At 45.8% G+C, this 24,971-nt stretch overlaps 1 protein-coding gene across 4 annotated transcripts in view; it reads left to right on the forward strand.

The window, feature by feature from the left end:
• NLRC5 (NLR family CARD domain containing 5) overlaps positions 1–24,971 on the forward strand; it is a 90,363-nt gene that overhangs the window by 8,399 nt on the left and 56,993 nt on the right. The window contains exons 1-2 of one of the 4 annotated variants that reach the window (XM_053602381.1): positions 7,524–7,842; positions 22,876–22,996. The gene's annotated coding sequence lies outside the window, so the exon portion shown is untranslated. Of the gene's footprint in view, positions 1–7,523; positions 7,843–14,474; positions 14,533–22,875; positions 22,997–24,971 lie in introns of those variants that run through there. The other 3 variants (XM_053602363.1, XM_053602370.1, XM_053602355.1) reach the window with 3 other exon arrangements.

Raw genomic sequence — 24,971 nt, forward strand, 5'->3', positions numbered from 1 at the left:
ATGGCACTCTACTGAGGGTGACAAAGTGAAACTCTGTCTCAAAAAAAAACAAAACAAAACAAGGGGGCACCTGTGGCTCAGTGAGTAGGGCGGCTCTGGCCCTATATACTGAGGGTGGGGGGTTTGAAGCCAGCCCCGGCCAAACTGGCTTGGGCGACAAAGTGAAACTGTCTCTAAAAAAAAAAAAGAGAGAGAGATATGATATTTTAATTCTTCCAATACCTCTCACCAGAATTTCCCTTACGAAAGGAGGTATTTTTGGAACACCCTGATAGGATCTGGGGTGGGTAGGACATGTGTTCACAGGGTACAAGTGATGGAGGCTGGAGACAGACTGCTTTGCATGGGACAAGGTGCTATGTTTGATCCTGGAAGGAAGGGAGGAGCAGAGAGGGGCAGAGCAGAAGGAGGGAAACTAGGTCATACTGGAATGGGGGGGGGGGGGCGGGAAGAAAAACTAGCCAGGCATTGTTAGAGGGCATTTCAGTGGGTCAGGGAATGCCCTGTGCTCTGTGCGAGGTGGGTACCAAAGTGCAAGCTCTGACTCCACCCCTGCAATCACACAATCTGAGCTTCCATGACATGCCAGGCCCTGCTCTAGGCGCTGGGAACACAACAAAAGCTCTGCCCTGGCACTGACGTGGCAGTAGAAGCAGATGAAAAACAAATAAACAAAGATGAGCCACACAGTCAGGTGGCGGTGACTGCAGTAAGGAAAAAGAAGGCAAGTGAAGGACGCAGCGTGCTGGGGCCCAGAGAGGGACACATTTGGGGTAGAGAGGCCAGGTTGGCCTCATCCATTAGGTTGTACTTGGGACACTTGACTGAAGACTTGAGGAGACTGAGGCAGGGAGACTTGATGTCTGGAGGAAGAGGGAAGCAGGCAGAGAGAAAGAAGGAAGAGGACACAGAGAGGAGGAGGAGAAAGGCTGGTCTCAAACCGAGCTCAAGCGGTCCTCCCACCTCGGCCTCCCAGAGTGCTGGGATTACAGGCGTTCACAGTTCACAGTTGCTTCTTGGGAGGGAGTTTTTTGCATGCATTTTAACAAAGGGCTGGACCTGGAGGAGGAGCCCTGGGCAAGAGGACACGCGTGTCATTGCAACCTCCCACCCACACCTGCAGGAACTGCAGAGCTTGATGGGGAGGCTGTAGCCTTCTACAGGTTGAGGTGCTACGAGTGAACTTGTGTCCAGCCAGATGGTGCCCCCACTGACATCCGGGCATAAAGTGTCATGGTGAACATCCCTGTAGCTAGACCTCTGCTTACGTTCCAGATTGTTTTCTAGAAGGTTAGATTTTCAAAGTGGACTTCTAAAGGGATATATGGATTTTTATTCTTAAAGTGTTTGAGACCCTGTTGCCAAATTTCTATCCTAAAAGTTTGTGCCAATGTATAGAGGCTTCAGATTCCGGGAAGTTTCTGGATCCCCCAACACCCATTTCCTGGATGGAAGGGCATAGGTGGGGTCTGGTCTGTTCTGTGACCAGACCCCACCTCAGCCCCTTGCCTTGGTGGAATAGAGGGAGCATTCACACCTCGGGGACTGGCACTCTGAGAAGTGCAGATTTTATCACAGCGTGATGTGAAAGAGGGAAACAGCTTGCTGTTTTCCGTGTTTCTGGGTAGTCTTTCCCCTGAGCTCCAAAGGTGTTCTGTGTATTTCTGGGCTTCAGAATCCTCTTATTGAAACAGACAGGCCAATGCTTCCCCAAATAAAGATTCATCCATTGGAAGTCAACAAGAGAATCTTAGGAGGTGTGTGGACGGAACGTCCAATTAAAACAAATCATAAAAGGAGGAAGTTGTTCTCTTTTCAGGTCTATTTCATCCTTCCTCCTTAGTCAAGGAGAACATCTTAGGTGCTGTAAAACCTCTCATACTGCCCATGGCTCTCCTCTTCAACAAGGGTGGCCAGGTCTCAAGTCTGAGCCCTGGGCGGACAATGATTCCCAGCTGCAGTTCAACAGCATTGTTTTGTTTTGTGTCTCCCTTGTTTTTCTTTTTGATGTTCAGGGCAAATGACACTTTAAAAAAAAAAAAAGTTAAAAGTGAGATGATTTCTAGAAAAAAAATTTTAAGGAAATGATGTTCTGTTTCTCAGATAAGACCCCCCGCGCCCCCACCCCCCAAAAGTCCTCAAACACACATCCTAGAGGGTGTGATTCTAGGGAAACATTATGTTGTATATTTCTGCAATGATTGGAACTTTCCAAATGAGTGCAGGTTGTATGTGTAAGCAGAAAAATCATAACGAGGTATTCGCGTGATAATTTTGTTTTAAAGGAAGGCCATTTGTTGAAGGCAGGGTTGTGTGTTTCTGTTAGGAAGCAACCTCTGGAATCAGCATAGACTAAAGCTGCCTGACTTCTTGGTGCCTGTTTCTTCATCTGTAAAATACAGGAAGCATCTGCCTGGAAAGGTTACTTGAGAATCCAGTGGGGAAATGCAGGTGGAATGCGGGAGCCGGATGCCCAGCTTGTGCTGGGAACTCAGTACCTGAAAGCGAGCTGGCAGTGGCTGTAGGCTGGACACGTCCTTTCGTTATGCTAAGCCCTTCATGTGTATTAATGTCTCCAACCCTCACAGTGACCCGGTGAAGAGGATATGAAATCATCACTCCCATTGGGAGATGAGGAAACTGTGGTACAGAGAGGTTAAGAAACCTGCCCAAAGTTGTATAGTGCCAAAAATGTTGAAATCAGGATTTGAACTCGGGCTTCCTGACCCTGGAGGCTCTTTTCTGTATCAGCTCTGCAGTTCCCTGGGGAGATGGGCTGGGTAGAAAGCCCTGCTCGACATATACATGAACAGTGGCTCAAAGAGGGCAAGAACTTGTTTGCTGTCACCTGGCAAGTCACCTGGGGCTCAGAACTGAGGCTCCAGCTTCCAAGCCCCCGAGCCTTTTCTGTTTTATGGATCTAAGGACGTCATCCAGGATGGAAGAGAATGGTTCAGATGATCCAACTAGGAAGCAAAACTCTTCTTCTTCTAACTCCAAAGGGCCTAGCCTTCCGGTCACTGATTTCCTTTACTTTCAAACAATTTTAAGTCATATAAGTAATACATGACTAAATCCTCTTTGCAACATGTTAAACACCTATACATAAGGCTGAAATCTCCTTTACTCACTGCTCCCAGCCCCAGGCCTGTCCCTTCTGCCGAGGTAACCACTGTTTGGCAAAAAATCTATTGCTTCCAGAACTTCAAGCCTTCACATAATAAAAACAATACTTAGAGCTTACTAAGTTCCCAGGACTGTTTTAAGCACTTTGTTCACATTAACTCACTGAAGCCCCACGACAACCCTTGAGAGATGCTGCTATTATCCCTATTTTACAGATGAGACATGGAAGCCCAGAGAGGCTACACAACTTGCCTGACATCACACAGTCCGAAAATGGTGGATTTGGTCAGACCCTAATCTAGACAGCCTGGCTCCAAAATTCATGTTCTTAATTCCTAAGTTGTAAAAACATACCATAATAGTGTGGGTAGAAATACAGTATTGCTGTTCCCTTGATGTGTATTTTTTAAGCAGGTGATACTGTTCTGTGCATATTGTTATACAATGTGTCTCGTTGATTCCATAATGTATCCTAAGGGTCCAGTCCTATCAACAAATAATCTCATGCCCCAGATCCCGCAGTGTGCTCACGCCAAACTTGATTGTGGTTGTCTGGGTGGATCAAACACTGCTGCAGGAACTTCCTTGTCCAAGACTCCGTGTGTCTTAGCTCATTGGGGCCACTATAACAAAGTTTTGTAGACTGTTTATAAATTACCATAAATAATAGAAACTTATTTCTCACAGTTCTGGAAGCCAAAGTCTGAGATCAGGGTGCCAGCATAGTCGGGTTCTGGTGAGGACCCTCTTCTGGGTACAGACTTCTGACCAGTTGTATCCTCACAGGGGTAGACAGGGCTAGAGTGCTCTGGGGCCTCTTTGTATAAGGCATCAGTCCCATTCACCAGGGGTCACATGACCTAATTACCTTCCGAAGACCCCCCCATCTTCTAAGACCATCATTAGTGTCAGGATTCCAACATATGGGTTTGGGAGGACTCAGACATTCAGTCCATAACGCCATACATCAGGGCCTCACGGCGATCCTTGTGGCTTGCTACTGAGAGATTTAGTCGTGGGATCAAACGGTAGAGGCACTTTAAGACTTGGGTAGAAGTCACTGCCAATTTGCCCTGCAAAGTGGGCAAAGCCATTTCCAGACCACAAGTCCGAACCTTGGGATCCAGCCCTTCTCTCCTTCACATGCCCAGTTCTCTGTGCCTCCTGCCCTAACTCCCAGACCAGCATGAGATTCCTCTGGGATCCTCACACCTGGCCTCCCTGCAGGGTCAGGGCTGAAGAGGGAATTTCCAGACTTCAGTTTTATTTTCACTTTGGTGTGAGTGTGCTGAAGCTGCAGCCTGTGTGGGAGGAGTTGGCAGTGCCACACAGCGGGGAGATGAGGTGCCAAGGGATGGTCCAGAGGCTGAGGCAGGCGCCTGCTCAGGGAAGGGGCCAGGCCGAATGTGGGTCATGGCAGACACACTCAGGGTCTTCATCTAAGCATGGCCGCCTCCAGGTTCATTTGGGCCTCTCAGGCAAGAATCACCAGGCTCTAGTTGCTGGAGAAGCAGCCTATGTCAGGGAGCCAAGAGCCTGTTTGATCCCAAAGGGAGTGGGGAGCTGGGCGTCACCTGCAGCCCAGAGTAGAAGCCAGCAGTTGGCACCCGGGCAGCCTCCAAAAGCACCCAGGCCTGCGATCACCCCTGGGATTGAGCTACAAGCAGACCAGAGTGTGATCTGCTGGAATTTTTGAAAGATGTGAACCCCCCCCTCCTCACAGGGGAATGCTAATGTGCAGACAAGCCTGGAGACCACTGGCCTTGAGAGAGCCAGGAAGAGGCGTCTAGAGCCTTCTCCTGGAGGTCCCCCCAGCCACCAGCCACTTCCTATGGCTGCTGGACCCAAACTGCCAGGGCTGAGTGAGAGAGGCAAGGCCACTATTTGGTTGCCTGCTATCCCAGCCAGCCTAGGGCTGGCAATAGGGCAACCCAGTCCTGGAGGAAGATGTGTCTGGAAACCCTAAGGGCTCCTTGGTGGAAAGCCCCAGGCTTGAGTAGGAAGGAAGCTGTGTGAAGGGAGCAGTTTAACAACTCACAACATGAGCCGGGATCCAGATTTCTGGGTTTCCAATGACAAGAAGAGAGAGGCTTTGTTGGCTGTGGGAGGGGGACCCTCCTGCTGGGCCTGAGGCTCAGCGTTCAGACTTGAGTTGGGGCATAGCCTGTGGAGGGTCCCTAAAAGAGCTGTAAAGTGAGAAGACGTTTCTTGAGCTCCCAGTTCTGCTACTCTCTAGCTGGTGACCTGGGCAGGTCCCTGCACTGCTGGGAACCTTAGTTTCCTCATCGGGAAAGCCCTGTGGCTTGTGCTTTAAGTCTTGTAGGGCCCTGTCCTTCTGAGGGACAATAAGGAGGATGGTTTCAAAGGAAACAGCCAGCCCCTACTTCATTGTTGCTTCACCCAAATGGATGTGTCCTAATGGGGACGTCTCTGGCCCGCTCTGCTGGCTTTTGTGGATGAGGAAGGAAAAGGCTGCGAACCTCTACTGAAGGTGCCCCAAAGGGGTCCATGGAAGGGAAGGGGGTGCTGCTTCCTAGAAAGAGCCCAGCGGGCCAGTCTGGCCCTGCCCTTGCTTCTTACTCATTTTGAGCGCCAGCAAGGCCTTCCCCGCAAAGGGCCTCTGTCTCCCCACTTTTTTTTGTAGAGACAAAGTCTCACTTTATGGCCCTCAGTAGAGTGCCATGGCATCACACAGCTCACAGCAACCTCCAACTCCTGGGCCTAAGTGATTCTCTTGCCTCAGCCTCCCAAGTAGCTGGGACCACAGGCACCCACCACAACGCCCAGCTATTTTTTGGTTGCAGTTTAGCGGGGCCGGGTTTGAACCCGCCACCCTCGGTATATGGGGCCGGCACCCTACCGACTGAGCCACAAGCGCCGCCCTGTCTCCCCACTTTTACATGCCTAGCTGGCACGGACCCCACAACCAGGGCTCTTTCAACTCGTTCCCCTCTGCATCCAGACTCACGCATCCTCGGAAGCCCTGATATCACCGGCCTCCCTCAGAGGAGGCGGAAGCCCTGGCTTCGCTGTCATATCCCCTCACAGGGCTTGGCAGGGAGGATTCTGAGAGGGCCAGAGGGCCCCTGTGGCCACTGGTCCACCCCAGGTCCCGGCTTTGACCTGTCCACCGATCCTGAGGAAACAGCTGCAGCCACACTTTCTGTGTCTGTGAGGTATTTCTGTCCAAACATCCATAGTTACGCTGTCTCTATTGCCTCATGAGCCACATCCTTTCTGATTCTGAGGCAGGCACTCACTGTCTTTTTACGTCTGGCCCTCCCTTACCACTGCCTGTGCTTCATACCCTCCTCTGGGCCCTCCCAGACGGCCTTGCAAAGCAGACAAGGCAGGTGGAGACCCCCCAGTACAGATGAGGAAACTGAGGTCCTGTCTCTCCACCGCACAGCCTCAAGGGGCCTCCCCCCTCACTTAAGCCTCAAGAGACTGCCACACTGAGGAGCCACAGAAGCCTGTGACTCAAGTCACATCCCCTCCTCCCTCCCTTCCTCCTCCCTGTCCCCTGGGCCAAGGGCTGCGATCCAGAGGAAGCAACGACATTCGTGGTAATAATAGCTAATGAAGTTTGGGTTTTTGTCATGTGCCAGATTCCACGTCAGGGGCTCTGCGTGCCTCCTCAAACAACCACCTTGCCAGCCACCAACACCTGAACCCTTCTCCAGAGGACTGCCCCAGGCTGATGGGCATTTCTTCTCCCAGGGCAATTATGCCTCTCTCTGCTACCGGCTGGGTGTGGACTAACATGAGGCGTGACAGCCCAGACCCCGGGCCTTTGGGTGGGACATATCTGTTGTATCATTCACACTCCAGCTCTCCCCAGGATCGGGCTGAAGCTAGATTCTCCTGAAACCAAATCTTCACTTAGCTTCTTTGCTACTCTATCTTGCTTCCTTGGCCCCATCAATAAATAGCTTCTCTAAGAACCCCCATCTTGGGTGGCGCCTGTGGCTCAATGGGTAGGGCACCAGCCCCATATACTGAGGGTGGCAGGTTCAAACCCAGCCCCGGCCAAACTGCAACAGAAAAATAGCTGGGCATTGTGGCGCCTCGGGAGGCTGAGGCAAGAGAATTGTTTAAGCCCAGGAGTTGGAGGTTGCTGTGAGCTGTGTGATGCCACAGCACTCTACCGAGGGCCATAAAGTGAGACTCTGTCTCTACAAAAAAAGAAAATAGCCAGGCGTTGTGGCGGGTGCCTATTGTCCCAGCTACTTGGGAGGCTGAGGCAAGAGAATAGCTTAAGCCCAGGAGTTGGAGGTTGCTGTGAGCTGTGATGCCACGGCACTCTACTGAGGGCGATAAAGTGAGACTCTGACTCAAAAAAAAAAAACAAAACCCATCTTAGGCTCTGCTTCTAGAACATTCCCATTTTACAGATGAGGACACTGAGGTACCAAGAGGCTAAGTAACCTACCCAAGTCACACAGCTGGTAACGAGTGCCTAGGCTTTTGCTTTTACCCAAAGTCAGGCACTGCCCTGTCCTCAAGGCATCCCCAGCTTGCTAAGGGAAGTAGATGGGCCGAGAGGAAGTGACACTGCAGATACTAAGACCTGAGACAGAGGGGAAAGGAGAGAGGGCTAAGCATGAAACCCAGCAGTGGGGCACAGAACTCAGCCTGGAGGGGCAGCAGGAAGGTTATCCTGAGCAGGCAGCCAGCACTGAACTGGATCTGGAAGGAGAAGGAGAAGTTTGCAAGGTAGGAAAAGGGAAAGGGGATGTGAGGTGAGGCAGCAGTGTGTGCAAGGCAGGGAGTTGTGAAAGAGGCTGGCAAGGGGTGGAGAGCCGTGTCTTGGGGGCAGAGTGGCAGGTGCAGGAGATGGGGATTTGTTTCTTTATTCTTTGAACCTTTCCTGACATCTGATGTGCAGCCGCTTTGTGACAGCCACGGTAATGTTGTCATGACCTTATCCTGGAGGTGGTGGGAAGCTGATAGGAAGTTCGGACAGAAATGAGGCCACTCTGCAGCTGGGGCAGAGGGTGTATGTGCGTCCTTGTGCACGTGTGGTGCACTGAGGACTAAAGATGGGACAGCTCTCCAGGCAAAGAGAAGAGGATGAGAAAGGGCCAGGGGGCCACAGAGGGAGAACTGGGTTTGATGGCACCACTCCCTCCTCTAACCTCTGTGCCAGCAACACTCTCTGGATAGCAGGAAGATTTCCAAAGAGCACAGAGACCAGGGCAGCCGAAAGGGGCCATCTGCTGAAACACTGAAGCCAAGATGGGCTGCAACTCCCCCTTGAAGCCCCCCAAACCTGAGCCCCCACAAGGCCTCCGGGGCACCCTTGCCCTTCTCCATCTGGCTGCCTGGTGCTGCAGTTGCAGAACGAGGGACTGTGACTCCACGTGCCTTGGTTTCCCTTCTGACTTTGTGACCCTGGCCATTTCCCTGCCCTTGTCTGAACCTTGTGTTTCATTACCCTGTCTCAGGGACACGTTGGAAACTCCTAAAAATAACATTTTGAACCGAAGGCCAGAGGTCCCTGTGCTAAAATTTAAATGTGAAGGCTTGAGAGTTCATGGTGTTTCACTTCCTCTGTTCCGTTGGCACAGCTTTGCTCTCTTATTTTCTGTAGACCGGTAATAAAACTTTACAGTTCAAAATGTTACTTCTAAGAATTTCCAACGTGTCCCGGAGACAGGGTAGTTAAACACAAGGCTCAGCATTTACCTCAAAATTCATATGCAAGGCAAAAATTGCTAGCCATGCATGGAGAATTGGTTCAAGCACATAGATGAGAATGTCTCAAATCAAATAAACAGGCTCAGCACCCAAGGGCCCAGTGGCAGGTTTGAACCCAGCCCAGGCCAGCTAAACAACAATGACAACTGCGGGCGGCGCCTGTGGCTCAGTGAGTATGAGCCAAGGGTGGCGGGTTCAAACCCAGCCCCAGCCAAACTGCAAGAAAAAAATAGCCGGGTGTTGTGGCGGGCGCCTGTAGTCCCAGCTGCTCGGGAGGCTGAGGCAAGAGAATCGTGTAAGCCCAAGAGTTAGAGGTTGCTGTGAGCCGTGTGACGCCACAGCACTCTACCCAAGGGCGGTACAGTGAGACTCTGTCTCTATTAAAAAAAAAAAAAAAAAAAAAAAAAAACAATGACAACTGCAACAAAAAATAGCCAGGCATTGTGTCAGGTGCCTGTAGTCCCAGCTACTTGGGAGGCTAAGGCAAGAGAATTGCTTGAGCCCAAGAGTTAGAGGTTGCTGTGAGCTGTGATGCCACAGAACTCTACGGAGGGTGACATAGGGAGACTCTGTCTCAAAAATAAATAAATAAATAAGTATAAATATACAAGATTTCAATGACAACCCATATGGTCGAGCTAATAGATAGATTCAACTTTTTAAGATTGATTTTGGGTAGATAAACTTTAGATCAAATTCTAAAGATTCCCTTCCCTGGGGACAATTACTATTATGAGTTTCTTCTAGAAGTACTCACGTGTTTGGAAACTACACGTTTATGTTTTCTTCACACAGATAGGCAGCATATTCTGTATCCTGTTCTGCCCTTGATCTTTTCTTTCTATAGCTTGGACACTGTTCCATATCACCCCACATAGTTCTGCCTCTTTCTTGTTAATGGCTGCATAGGATTCCATGGTATGAACTTAACCATAACGTCCTCTTTGTTGGACATGTAGGTTTTTCCAATCTTTTGCTATTATTAATAAGGCTGTATTAAATATCCCTGGACATATGTTATTATGCATACTATGAATGTATCTATAGGTTAAATACTAGCATGTAGAATTGTTAGGTGTTGATTACAGGCCATTTACAATTTGGATAGGTAAAGGTTGTATCAGTCTATGTTCCCACTAGCAATGCATCAAAGTGTTTGTTAAATCACAACCTTGCCCACTATGTGATATCCTTGAGAATCTAAGAGCTAGAAAATGGCATATCAGGCTGGGTACAGTGGCTCAAGCCTGTAATCCCAGCACTCTGGGAAGCCGAGGCAGGTGGATTGCTTGAGCTCAGGAGTTGGAGACCAGCCTGAGCAACAGCAAGATCCCATACCTGAAAAAAAAAATTAAAAACTAGCTGGCGTTGTGGTGGGCACATGTAGTCCCAGCTATTCGGGAGGCTGAGGCGAGAAGATCACTGGAGCCTAAGAGTTTGAGGTTGCTGTGAGCTATGAGGGCACTCTACTAAGGGCGACAAAGTAAGACTGTCTCAAAAAGAAGGAAAGAGAGATGTTGGCGTGGATGCGGAGAGAAGGGAACACTTCTACACTGCTGGTGGGAATGCAGAAGTTTGGAGAACACTCAAGGAACTGAAAGTGGACCTATCGTTTGATCCTGCAATTCCTCTACCAGGTCTATGCCCAGATGATCAAAAATTATTTTACAATGAAGACATTTGCACCAGAATGTTTGTTGCAGCCCAATTCATAACAGCCAAGACATGGAAACAACCCGTGTCCATTCACCCATGAAGGGATTAACAAATTGTGGTATATGTACACCATGGAATACTATGCAGCCATGAAAAAGATGAAGACTTCACATTTTTTATGTTTATCTGGATGGAGCTGGAACATATTCTTCTTAGTAAAGTATCTCAAGAATGGGGGGGAAAGTATCCAATGTACTCAATACTGCTGTGAAGTCAATATATAATCACCTACACACTCATATGAATGGCAAAACATAACTATAGTCCAGAAAGTAGAAGGGAAGAGGAGAGAGGGGGGAAGGGAGGGGGGGATATGGGAGGAGGCAGGGTATTTGGGGGGACCTCACCTAATGTGCATGATGCAACATTTCAAAACTATTAAGAAGCGAGTATAATTGTGATGGATGCTTTACTTAGTTCAATGTAAGCATTTCACATTGTATATCAAAGCAGTACCCTGAACCCCATAAATGCATTAATGTACAAAGTTAAGATTTAGTAGAAAATAATAATAAAAAAGAAAGAAAGAAAACGGCATATCAGTTTCAGTTCTAACGTTTATGACTTTCGTTTTGTGTGAGATTCGTATATTTAGGAGCCGTTGGTATTTCCTTTTCTTGTTCATGTTCTTAACCAGCTTTTGTACGAGGTCCCACTGGGTTTTTTTCATTATTATTAATGCTTTTCAGTAACTCTTGATACATTAAAAACATTTCTACAGCTATACCATTCTCTGTGATGTGATGAGCAAATATCTTTCCAGTTTTTCATTTGTCTTTTGACTTTATCTGTGGTGTTCTTTGGCAACACAAATTTTAATTTGTATGATCAATTTCATCTTTTTTTCTTTTCTTTTTTTTTTTTTTGAGACAGAGTCTCACTCTGTCGCCCTCGGTGGGGTGCCGTGGTGTCCCATCTCACTGCAACTTCCAGCTCTTTGGGCTTAGGCAATTCTCTTGCCTCAGCCTCCCAAGTAGCTGGGACTATAGGCGGCCGCCACAACACCCGGCTATTTTTGTGTTGCAGTTTGGCCGGGGCCGGGTTCAAACCTGACGCCTTCGGTATTTGGGGCCGGCGCCCTACTCACTGAGCCACAGGTGCCGCCCCCTTTTTTCTTTTATGATTTCTGAGTTTTGTGTCATGCTTAGAAGGGCTGTCTCTACTCCAAAATTGTTTTTTTTAAATAGTTCTTCCTGTGCTTTGTTATGGTGTTAAATTGATCAGTCTATGTTCCCACTAGCAATGCATCAAAGTGACCATTAAATCACAACCTCGCCCACTATGTGATATCCTTGAGGATCTAAGAGCTAGAAAATGGTGTATCAGGCCAGGCACAGTGGCTCATGCCTGTAATCCTAGCACTCTGAGATTTGTTGTGAAATATAACACATAGAAAAATAGAAATGTATACATAGTTTTATGAATTGTTATGAAATGAATCCATAGTCTTCTGGCATTTACATGGTTTAACCTCTTGTTTATTTTGGTATAATATGTGAAATAGAAAATCATCTTTATTCTAAAGGACACGTTTTAAATGTTCGTGAAATATTTTTAAATTGATTATGTATAGCGAACAAAAAAGGAAAATCTCAACATCTTCCCCAAAGCAGAAATTGTACAGGACTATTATTTGTACAACAAAACAAAAAGTTAATGACAAAGACTTAAAAATGACCCTCTGTTAAATGGTCCAAATTATAATTTCAATCTATTTAGCAATTTAAGCAAAAATAAATAATAAAAACTTTTGGCTGATTTGCATAACTTTTGTTATTTTTTATAAATGTCTTTTTTTTTTTTTTTTGGTAGAGACAGAGTCTCACTTTATGGCCCTCGGTCAAGTGCCGTGGCCTCACACAGCTCACAGCAACCTCCAACTCCTGGGCTTAAGCAATTCTCTTGCCTCAGCTTCCCGAGTAGCCGGGACTACAGGCGCCCACCACAACACCCGGCTATTTTTTGGCTGCAGTTTGGCCAGGGCCGGGTTTGAACCCGCCACCCTCGGTATATGGGGCCGGCGCCCTACCAACTGAGCCACAGGCGCCGCCCAACTTTTGTTATTTTTTAAAAGGAAAAGATTAGAAATGGCCTGAGCAATAAAGCTCAAAAGTTTAAAGAATAACTAACAGCCTCAATAAATCAAGGGAAAGAAATAGTGATAAAAATAAAAATTACAAAACTAGAAAATTACAAAATTAGAAAAGGGAAAATTGTAACAGAATTGATAAATGGAAATAAAAGTTTATTTTTCAAACATAGGAGATATCGACTGCTAGTGTATCTATTAAGAAGAAAAAGACAAAATAAACTAAATTAAATAAGAAGACACAGGCGTTGCCCGTGGCTCAGTGAGTTGGGCGCCAGCCCCATATACCAAGGGTGGCGGGTTCCAACCCGGCCCCGACCAAACTGCGATAAAAAAATATCTGGGAGTTCGCCGGCACCTGTAGTCCCAGCTACTCGGGAGGCTGAGGCAAGAGAATTGCCTAAGCCCAAGAGCTGGAGGTTGCTGTGAGCTGTGTGATGCCATGGCACTCTACCAAGGATGACAAAGTGAGACTCTGTCTCTAAAAAAATAAATAAAAAATAATAATAAATAGGAAGACACAAGGAGATTTTACATTACAAGAAAACACTGTATACACCTGTGTACTCTGCTACATTTGACCATCTTGACAAAATGAGCAATTTTCTTAAAAATATAAATTGCCAAAAGTTAATCAAAATAAGCAGAGTACAACCAACACAATGAAGGAAAATGGAAAGTTATTAAGTTTGATTTTTTAACAACTTGTTAAATGGCCAGATGTGGTGACTCACTCCTATAATCCTAGCACTCTGGGAGGCCAAAATAGGTGGATGGCTTGAGCTCAGGAGTTTAAGACCAGACTAAGCAAGAGCAAGACCCTGTCTCTACTAAAAATAGAAAAACTAGCTGGGCATAGTGACGGGTGCCTTTCGTCCCAGCTACTGGGAAGGCTGAGGCGGGAGGATTGCTCAAGCCAAGAGTTTCAGGTTGCTGTGAGGTATGATAACACGGCACTCTGCCAAGGGCAACAGAGTGAGACTGTGTCTCAAATAAATAAAAATAAAAAATAAAAACCTGTTAAACAAGTTGATAACATTGGGAAGCATTTTGGCTTTCACTGTGGGTAAGATGAAGAAGTTTTTAATCATCAAAGGAAGCTGTGTCAGGCCCTGTTAAAACAGCAACAGTCTGCCTCCACCCTCCCGGCCCCTGGGGAGAAGGCTGGGGCGGGACAGATGGGAGATCAGGTCAGAAGCCGCTGCAGGAAACCAGGGGAGAAATGACACTGCCCAGTCTAAGCAGTAGCCGTAGAGGAAATGAAGTTCTAGAATACTATTGGAAAAGTAAGCCATCTTTGGCTTTGAGCTCAAGGAAGCGTGAAGCTGACTTGATGTGAAAGGGGAAGGTGGTCAGGGGAGCAGGTTGGGAGTAGAGCTTGGTTTTGGTCTTGAAACTGTCCTCAAGATGCATATGAGGCATCCAAGTGGAGTTGTTGGGAGAATTAAAATAAATAATGCCAATGTTTAGCAAATGTTCATTACATTGTCTAATCAATTTGTCAACCACTTTTCCAAGTGAAATGTAGTGTTGTCTTTTAAACACACATAACAACGTTAAACTCAAAAGTAGAAAAAAATACTATTTCTTCAATCAAAATGAATTTCTTTTTTTTTTCCTTTTTTTTTTTTTTTGTTGTTGTTGTTAAGAGATAGAGTCTCACTCTGTTTCCCAGGCTGGAGTACAGTGGTACCCTCATACTTCTCCGTAACAGCAAATGCCTGGGCTCAAGCCTGAAACTTCCAAGTTGCTAGGACTGCAGGCACCCCCCATGACTAGTGGCTAATGTTTTATTTTTATTGTTTGTAGAGGCAAGATCTCTTTATTGTTGCTCAGGATGGTCTTGAACTTATGGACACAAGCAATGCTCATACTGGCCTCACAAAGTGCTAGGATTACCGGTATGATCCACTGTGCTTAGCCTAGGAATGAATTACTTTTTTTTTTGTAGAGACAGAGTCTCACTTTGTCACCCTCAGTACAGTGCCATGGCGTCACACAGCTCACAGCAACCTCCAACTCCTGGGCTTAGGCAATTCTCTTGCCTCAGCCTCCCGAGTAGCTGGGACCACAGGCGCCCACCGCAACACCCAGCTATTTTTTTGTTGCAGTTGGCCCAGGGCCGGGTTCGAACTGCCACCCTCGGTATATGGGGCCAGCGCCCTACCCACTGAGCCACGGGCGCCACCCCATGAATTACTTTTTAATTCAAATAATCAGTCTCTATCCATCCTGCTGAGTGCAAATATTTAGCCTCCTCTATTGCCTTCCTATTTCTGTTTTAGTTTTATCATTTCACATTATTTAGGGGACTTCCATTTTGTAAGCCATCAGTAATGATTTCTTCTGTTTACTCATCATCATATATTTCTCTTCCTTATACATTGGGGAAATGTCTACTTTCATTTTTAATGTAAATGTCTTTATTTTTTTATTTATTTATTTATTTATTTATTTTTTTTGTAGAGACAGTCTCACTGTACCGCCCTCCGGTAGAGTGCCGTGGCGTCTCACGGCTCACAGCAACCTCCAACTCTTGGGCTTACGCGATTCTCTTGCCTCAGCCTCCCGAGCAGCTGGGACTACAGGCGCCCGCCACAACGCCCGGCTATTTTTTTGTTGTAGTTTGGCCGGGGCTGGGTTTGAACCCGCCACCCTCGGCATATGGGGCCGGCGCCCTGCTCACTGAGCCACAGGCGCCGCCCAATATTTATTTATTTTTTAATGTAAATGTCTTAATGGATTTTTTTAAATTGAAATATTCATGTTCAAAGTGCAAATGGTATAAAGGGTCCAAACAAGTACAGTGGAAAGGGCTCTTCTCCCTCTGTGGCCACAGCCGCCTCACCAGACACAATCTTGTCACTGTTTTTTTATGTAACCTCCTAGAGTTGGTCTCTACATATGCAAAATATACACACACATTTAAAATAGACACATACCACAGTTCTTTTTATTTATTTATTTTGAGACAGAGTCTCACTATGTTGCCCTTCGGTAGAGTGCTGTGGCATCACAGCTCACAGCAACCTCTAAGTCTTGGGCTTATGCGATTCTCTCAGCCTCCCAAGTAGCTGGGACTACAGGTGCCCACCACAAGGCCCAGCTATTTTTTTGGTTGCAGTTGTCGTTGTTTAGCAGGCCTGGGCCGGGTTCGAACCCACCAACCCTGGTATATGTGGCCAGTGCCCTGACCACTGAACTATGGGCACTGAGACAACAGTTCTTTTTCTTTTTTTTTTGAGACAGAGCCTCAAGCTGTTGACCTGGGTAGAGTGCTGTGGCATCTTAGCTCACAGCAACCTCCAACTCCTGGGCTGAAGCAATGCTCTTGCCTCAGCCTCTCGAGTAGCTGGGACTACAGGTGCCCACTACAATGCCTGGCTATTTTTTGGTTGCAGTTGCTATTGTTGTTTTAGCCGGCCCAGGCCAGGCCCAAACCTGCTAGCTTTGGTGTATGTGGCCGGTGCCCTACTCACTGACCCACAGGTGCCGAGCCTATGTATTTTTTTTTGAAATGGCTGCTTTATATGAGTGTATCATAATTTATTTCCTCTTAATAGACATTTGTGGCTTGGCACCTGTAGCACAGTGGTTATAGCACCAGCCACATACACTGAGGTTGGCGGGTTCGAACACGGCCTGAGCCAGCTAAACAATGACAACTGCTACAAAAAAAATGCCAGGTGTTGTGGCGGGCACCTGTAGTCCCAGCTAAATGGGAGGCTGAGGCAAGAGAATCGCTTAAGCCCAAGTTTGAGGTTGCTGTGAGCTGTGACACTACAGCACTCTAGCAAGGTGGACAAAGTTAGATTTTGTCTCAAAAAAAAGAAAATAGATATTTGCCCTTTTTCCGGTCTTCTACTGTGATAGCAAGAGCTCAACAGATATTCTTGTATTTGGTCCAGATATGATGGCTCACTCCTATAAGCCCAGCACTTTGGGAGGCTGAAATAAGAGGATTACTTGAGCACAGGAGTTCAAGACCAGCCTGAGTAACATAGTGAGACCCCATCTCTATAAAAAATTTTGAAATTAGCCAGGCATGGTAGCACACACCTGTAATTGCAGCCACTTGGGAGGCTGAAGCAGGAGGTTGCAGTGAGCTGTGTTGATGCTCTGGCCCAGGCAACTGAGCAAGATCCTGTCTCCCCTTCCCCCAAAAACAAAAAGTGAAATCCATCTCACTGTCCTGGGGAATTACTGACACTCTGGGTCTTTGTCCACATGATGGAGGAAGCATGTTAATTTGTAGGTCTTTTGTTTGGAATGATTTTAAGCATTTAAAACACGTGGGTATTTGTTTCTCCTTAAATGTTGCCATTTGATGTGCTTTGCCGCATTTTTGATGTGGTTGTTGGTCTTTTCTGTATTTGTTCCAGTCTTTGTTCATAAGAAAAGCAGCCTTTTGTCACATGTGCAAATGCTTTTCCAGCTTGCTGCTTTCATTTTGTTTGTTGTCATTTTTTCTATACAAAAAAGTTAATAGTGATAAGGAATATTTTATTATAATAGTTAATTTATACTGCATTTTTTTGAGACAGTTTCACTTTGTTGCCCTCGGTAGAGTGCTGTAGCATCACAGCTCACAGCAATCTCCAACTCCTGAGCTCAAGCAATTCTCTTACCTCAGCCTCTTGAGTAGCTGGGACTACAACGCCCAGCTATTTTTAGAGATGAGGTCTTTCTCTGGCTCAGGCTGGTCTCCAACCTGTGAACTCAGATGACCCACCCACCTAAGCCTCCCAGAGTGCTGGGATTACAGGTGTGAGCCACCATGCCCAGCCCTATCCTGCATCATTTTTAAACTACTTTATGGAGGTTTAATTTACATACCATAAAATTCACCCATTTTAAGTGTAGGATTCAGTGATTCCTAGTAAATTGGCTGAATTATGCAGCCATCACCACAATCTAGTCTTAGAGCATGTTCATTACTATCATGAGATTCTTCACACTCAGAATAATTCCTACTCCTGCTCTCAGACCTAGGTGACCACTAATCTGCTGTCTCTAGAGATTAGCTTTTTCTGAATATTTCATATAAATAGAATCATACAATATGTGATAATAGTTTCCGACTTCATTCCCATAGTATAAACTTTGCTTTTTCTTGTTGTTGAATGATATTCCATGGTACCAATGGACCATATTCTGTTTCTCCATTCTGGTTGATTTCACTTTTTTATTATTGTGGGTAATACTGGCGCGAACATTCATGTACAAGTTTTTGTGTGGGTATATATTTTTATTTCTCTTGGGTATAGACCCAGGAATGAAATTGCTGGGTTGTCTGATAACTCTGTAGTTTAACGCTTTAAGGAACTGCCAAACTGTTATGCAAAGAGGCTGTGCTATTTCACATTCTCATTAGCAGTATGCAGGGTGTCTTGTTTCTCCATATCCACATCAACACACTATCTGTCCTTTTCATTATAGACATTCTATGTGGATGTAAAATGCTACGCTGTTGTGTTTCTAATTTCCATGCAGAAGATTTTAATTTAATTACTTAATTAAAAATCATATATTTTAATACCATGTATTTCCCCTTTTTTTCTGTCAGTATCAGAGATGAAAAGTGAACTTTGAGCTGCCTATAACCCCAACACTCTGGGAGGGTTGCTTAAGGTCAGAGTTCAAGTCCAGCCTGAGCAAGAGAGAAACTCTGTCTCTACAAAAAACACAAAAATTAGCTGGGCGTGGTGGCACACACCTGTAGTCTCAGCAAATCGGGAGGCTCAGATGGAAGGATCTCTTGAGCCAGGAGTTTGAGGTTGCAGTGAGCTATGATGACCCCACTGCACTCTAGCCTGGGATACAGAGAAAGACTCTGTTTTTTTTTGTTGTTGTTGTTCTGTTTTGTTTTTTTAAAGGTGAGTGTTAAGAGAGTGTGAAGCTCATTGGATTCTAATTCTACTCCTTTAATCAATTTTTTAAAAGTTTTAATCCAAGTATCTTAAAGTGTTAATGGTGATTGGCCAGGAGCTATTGCTCACAGCTGTAATCCTAGCACTCTGGAAGGCCAAGACAGGTAGATTGCTTGAAGTCAGGAATTTGAGACCAGCCAGAGCAAGAGTGAGACCCCCATCTCTACTAAAAATAGAAAATATTGCTGGATGTTGTAGTGGGCACTTGTAGTCCCAGCTGCTTAGGAGGCTGAGGCAACAGGATCTCTAGAGCCTAGGAGTTTGAGGTTACTGTGAGGAAAGCTGATGCCGTGGTACCCTACCCAGGGAGACAGAGTAAGACTCTGTCTAAAAAAGGTTGTTTTTTTTTAAGTATTAATGATGACCACTTTCTTACTTTTTTTTTTTTTCTTTAAGAGACGGAGTTTTACCTTGTCGCCCTCGGTAGAGTGCTGTGGTGTCACAGCTCATAGAAACCTCCAGCTCCTGGGCTTAGGCAATTCTCTTGCCTCAGCCTCCCGAGTAGCTGGGCCTATGGGCGCCTGCCAGAACTCCTGGCTATTTTTTTGTTGCAGTTTGGCTGGGGCCGGGTTCGAACCCACCACCCTCCGTATATGGTGCCGGCGCCCTACCCACTAAGCCACAGGTGCTGCCCACACTTTCTTATATGTTTTATTACATTTAGAAGCCTCTTCATTATTGCCTGCCCTTCTCAATGAACAGTTTTTTGACATAATTCCCTTCATATTTTTTTATCTAATTCTAACTTAAAATTAGGCTTACACTGTTTTATTAGAGAATATTTAAGACAGTATATAAACCCCCTCATACCTGCCTTTTTTTCTAAATGACTATAAAACATAATTTCATCAAGTTCTTTAAGGTTTCCTGTTATAATTTAAATGCCATTGCCTTCAATCTATGTCAGTTTAGAGATTTTTTTTTTACTTTTAGTTTCTGTGGCCACAAGCAGTTTGGGTTGCTACAACAAAATACTGTAGCCTGGGTGGCTTTCTCAAGAGAAGTTTATTTTTCACAGTTCTGAAGGTTGGGAAGTCCCAGATCCAGCCACCAGCAGATCTGGTGTCTGCTGAGAGCATTCTTCTTGCTGTTCAGATGGCAACATCTGGTTGTGTTCTCACATGGGGGAGAGCAGAAAGAGCAAATTCTCTGTCTCCTGTCCCCTTTTTTTGAGACAGAGTTTCACTTGTTGTCCTGGGTAGAGTGCTGTGGCATCATAGCTCACAGCAACCTCAAACTCTTGGGCTCAAGTGATTCTCTTACTTCAGCCTCCCAAGTAGCTGAAACTACAGCCCACCACAATGCCCAGTTACTTTTAGAGACGAGGTCTCGCTGTGGCTCAGGCTGGCCTTGAACTCTTGAACTAAGGCAATCCTCCCACCTTGGCCTCCCAGAGTACCAGGATTACAAGAGCGAACCACCGTGCCCGGCCTCCTGTCTTTTGTAAGGGCACTAGTCCTATCACAAGAGCTGCACATGCATGGCCTGATTACCTCCTAGAGACCCCATCTCCAAATACCATCTCATTTAGGGGTATTTAGACTTCATCATAGGAATTGGGGGGAGCGGGCAGGGCAAACATTAAGTCCATAGCAAGATACTTTTCAATTTACTAATGCCTCTCTTCATTTCTTCTGTTAGAGTATTTTTTTTTATTAAATCATAGCTGTGTACATTAATGTAATCATGGGGTACAATGTGCTGGTTGTATATAGCATTTGAAATATTTTCATCAAACTAGTTAACATAGCCTTCACCACATTTTCTTAGTTGTCAGGGCGGTGCCTGTGGCTCAGTGAGTAAGGCGTCAGCCCCACATACAGGAGGTGGTGGTTTCAAACCCAGCCAAAAACTTCAAAAAAAGAAAATAAAAAGAACCAATATACACATTTTCTTAGTTGTTGTGTTAAGACATTTATATTCTACACATAGTGAATTTAACATTACCCTTGTAAAATGCACTGTAGGTGTGGTCCCACCAATTACCCTCCCTCCACCCATCCTCTGCCTTCCTCTTTCCTCCCTCTCCTCTTACTTTCTTTCTTTTTTTTTAAGGCAGAGTTTTGCTCTGTCACCTGGGACGGAGTACAGTGGCACCATCATAGCTCACAGCAACCTCAAATTCATGGGCTCATTCAAGCAATCCTCCTGTCTCAGCCTCTGGAATAGCTCGGACTACAGGCACCCGCCACCATGCCCAGAAAACTTTTCTATTTTTATTTTTATTTTATTTATTTATTTATTTATTTTTAGACAGAGTCTCACTGTATCACCCTTGGTAGAGTGCCATGGCATCACAGCTCACAGCAACCTCAAACTCGTGGGCTTAAGTGATTCTCTCGCCTCAGCCTCCCAAGTAGCTGGGACTACAGGTGTCCGCCAAATGCCCGGCTATTTCCTGTTGCGGTTGTCATTGCTGTTTAGCTGGCCTGAGCCAGGCTCAAACCCGCCAGCATCAGTGCATGTGGCTGGCACCATAACTGGCATCATAACCACTGTGCTATGGGTGCCGAGCCAATTTTTCTATTTTTAGTAGACCAGCTCTTGCTCAGGCTGGTCTTTAACTCCTGGCCTCAATAGATCCTCCTGCCCTGGCCTCCCAGAGTGCTTAGGATTACAGGTATCCGCCACCTTGCCCAGCTTCCTTTTACAATATGTTTTTGTTTTTGTTTGAGACAGAGTCTCAAGCTATTGCACTGGGTAGAGTGCTGTGGTGTCACAACTCACAGCAACCTCAGACTCTTGGGCTTAAGCGATTCTCTTGCCTTATCCTCTTAAGTAGCTGGGACTACAGGGCCCTGCCACAACACCCGGCTATTTTTTGTTGTTGTTGTTGTTGCAGTTGTCATTGTTGTTTTAGCAGGCCATGGCCGGGTTTGAACCCACCAGCCCTGGTATATGTGACCGGCGCCCTACCCACTGAGCTACGGGGTACAATTTGATAATGTTGTTTCTAATATATATATATATAATTAATATTCCAGGACCTCTTCAAAGGACCTCTTTTTTCGTTTCTTATTTCTAACTATTGGTACTTACCTCTGTTATGTTAGAATGTGCCCTATATATGGAGATTTTTCTAAAGTCATGGAACTTTGTATAATAGTTACACTCCTCATATTCACAGGTATTCAATCAGAGCACACACTGATCTTTAACCTCTCTTCCTTTCTCCCTGTACCTTTTAGCTGCTTGTTTTCTTATCCCTTCCATGTTATTTATTTATTTACTTTTTTTTGATGTTCTTTGCTGTTTATTAAAAGAAAAGAATCAGAAGAAGACAAGAATGAAAAGAATAATCAGAAGCAGAAGCAGAAGTACAAAAAGAGTAAAGAAAGAAAGTAATTAATAAAAAAAATAAAAAAAAAAAAAAAAGAAAGAAAGGAACTTTTTTTTTTTTTTGAGACAGAGTTTCATGTCGCCCTCGGTAGAGTGCTTTGGCATCACAGCTCACAGCTAACTCAAACTCTTCACTTTGTTGCCCCGGGTAGAGTGCTGTGGCATCACAGCTCACAGCAACCTCAAACTCTTGGGCTTAAATGATTCTCTTGCCTCAGCTTCCCAAGTGGCTGGGACTACAGACGCCCACCTCAATGCCCGGCTGTTTTTTTTGTTGCGGTTGTCATTGTTGTTTAGCTGACCAGGACTGGGTTCGAACCTGCCAGCCCTGCTGTACGTGGCTGGTGCTGTAACCACTGTGCTACAGGCGCCGAGCCCCATTCCATGTTCTTAAGGAGGATCTCTGTTGTGTTACTTAGGAATTTGGGCCAGAGCATCTTTTGACTGTGCTCTTCATGAGGCAGCCTCCTATGCCTCTGGGATTTCTCTTGGAGAAGAATGTTTACTTTTGATTGTTTAGAAACTACTTCATCATGTGATAGGAAAGAAGATTGAAAATCCCAACCTTTGGGGAGTTTTATGTTCAGGGGGAAAAAGTTGTCATCTGCAGTGAGGATTATTCAGTTTTCTTGTGAATAGATCATCCATAGTAAGTTTGCTGGGATTTCAGGGTACAAACTCTGATGCCATAGGCCTTTGTAAAGTGAGTCTCTGAATTGGAGGAGGACAAAGGGCATTCTTGGGGCCAAGTGTGGCAGGAGGTAACTCTGGGGAGGGTTGAGCTGTGTGAACTGTAGATACACAAAGAGTTGTGGCTGGAGAAGAGCCTGAGCATGAAGTTGGCGAGACTGTTTCTGGGTCAAGTGTGCTCAGAGGTGTCTCCAGCAGGCAAGGACAAGAGTTGGTGCCCTCTTTCCAGTGCTCTTCTTGAAGTTTGGAATAGCAGGAAGAACTCCCTTTCTTCTCTCTCCTTAGGGGTCAGCATGTGGAAACAAGCTATAAGTCAGGCTCTCAGCATAAGACATAGCCCAGACACCCCTGAGGACCTCTCCATGGGGACCCTGGAGCACCTATGATGAATCAGGAAGCAAAGTAGGTAATTTTCTCTCCCCCTTGCCTCCTCTGTCTCTCTCTCATCTTCTCCTTCCCTCTCCTCCCCTTTGACTGCTCTCAACCCAGATCTACCTTGGTGGGCTGCCCCCAACACAGCAAACCTTCAGCTTGAGAATGACAACATTGGACACAGAAGATCAGGAAGGGCTTTGAGGCAGCATCTAATCTACCCAATTTATAGATGGCATGACTGAGGCCCAGATTAGGGAAGAGACTTGCTCAAGGTCATAGTATGAGTGTATCAGCTAGGACAGGCTAGGTTTGCTCCAGTAACAAACATCTCCAAAGCCCCAGTGGCTCATGATAATGAAAGTTTATTTCCTGCTTGTGCCTCTTGCCTGTTGTGAACTGACGTCATACTCTCTCCCAAACCCAGGAGAGGAGCAGCTACAATCTGGAATACTGCTGGTCCCTACAGTGGAGGAGAAAAGAGAGCACACGGAATCATGTTGGCTCTTAATACATCTGCATAGATGTGACATGTGTCATTTTTTAGTGTATTTCATCGGCCAAAGCAAGTTTCACGATTGTGGTCAATTTCAGGGAGACAAGGTACTTAGAAAAAGGAGAAAGAGTGTCTGTTAATCGACAGCCTAGTGACACGGCAGAAGGTTAGCAACAGAGCTGGGACAGGACCCTTGACCCAACAATCGACTTCTCCAAGGGTATTTCCCATAGAAGTCTCAACGATCAATAATGATATCATATGCTTTTTTCTCCCAAGCATGGTTACCCTTAAAGAGCTTTGAATCTTACCCTAAGGGAATAGAACTTTAATGATGGGAAAAAAAGACATTGTGTTAAACTGGCTGGAGAAGAAATTTGAGGATGAGGAACATTCCCAGAAATCATTCCATCCAGGCACCACTCACTTCCTCCTGGCACCATGCTGCCCTGGGTGATTTCTTTATGGGCCATGTGGACTTTGAACATCATAGCCTGAAAGAGAAGCAATGCCCAGGGCCACATCCTTTTGCTAAGATCACATAAAATCCTGGGCTTTTTCCTTATCTGGAGCTGTCTAGGGCTCCCAGGCCTTGGAAATTTATTGGCTTGGGAAGCAAGAAATTGCAGTTCTGATTCTGGCTGTACCATGGACTTGCTGTATAACCTTGGGCACATTCTTCACCCGTCCTTGGCTGTCGTCTTTCGGTGGGGATGGTGATCCCTTGCCTGAGGATTGTGGATATGAGCATGTTTCATGAATTCTGAATCTGTGTGCCAGAGCGAGGATTTATTGCTGCTAGTCTGGTTGAGAAGGGATGACCAGTGGGGACAGATGACACATGCTCATGGGTGTCTGCTGGATGCCCAGGGAACAGCAGGGGTCTAAATCCAGGACACAGTCTTGTGCCTCAGCCTCTGGGAGCTGGGGGTGCTGGCTCGTCGGTGGGCATCCAAAATCTCTGGTAAAATCAGGTAAAATTGGGTGGCGCCTGTGGCTCAAAGGAGTAGGGCGCTGGCCCCATATACTGGAGGTGGCGGATTCAAACCCGGCCCCTGCCAAAAAAAAAAAAAATCAGGTAAAATCTCTATAGAGTTGTGAGGATTAGATAAGATTTATAAAGCCCTTGAAATAATACCTAGCACATATGAAGGGCTTTCTAAGTATTTGCTACAATTATTAAGGAAATAGGACCAGAAAGTACACTTGGAAATGTTAAATCATAGTCCGCCATAGTATGGGCTATTATTTAGTTAACCAATCCCAAATTGTTGGGATTGTTTCCAATGTCTAAAAAACTATTTTTTAGATGCAGGGTCTCACTCTGTCACTCAGGTTGGAGTGCAATGGTGGGACCTCACTGCAGCCTTGAACTCCTGACCTCAGCCTCCTGAGTAGTTGAGGCTATAAGTAACCACCACCATGCCTGGCTAAGTTTTTAAACATTTTTTTAGAGAGGGGTTCACCTGTGTTGCCCAAGCTGGTCTTGAACTCCTGGCCCCAAGGGATCCTC

The sequence above is a fragment of the Nycticebus coucang genome, chromosome 2 (genome assembly GCF_027406575.1).
Source record: "Nycticebus coucang isolate mNycCou1 chromosome 2, mNycCou1.pri, whole genome shotgun sequence".
In the NCBI taxonomy this organism is placed as follows: Eukaryota; Metazoa; Chordata; class Mammalia; order Primates; family Lorisidae; genus Nycticebus; species Nycticebus coucang.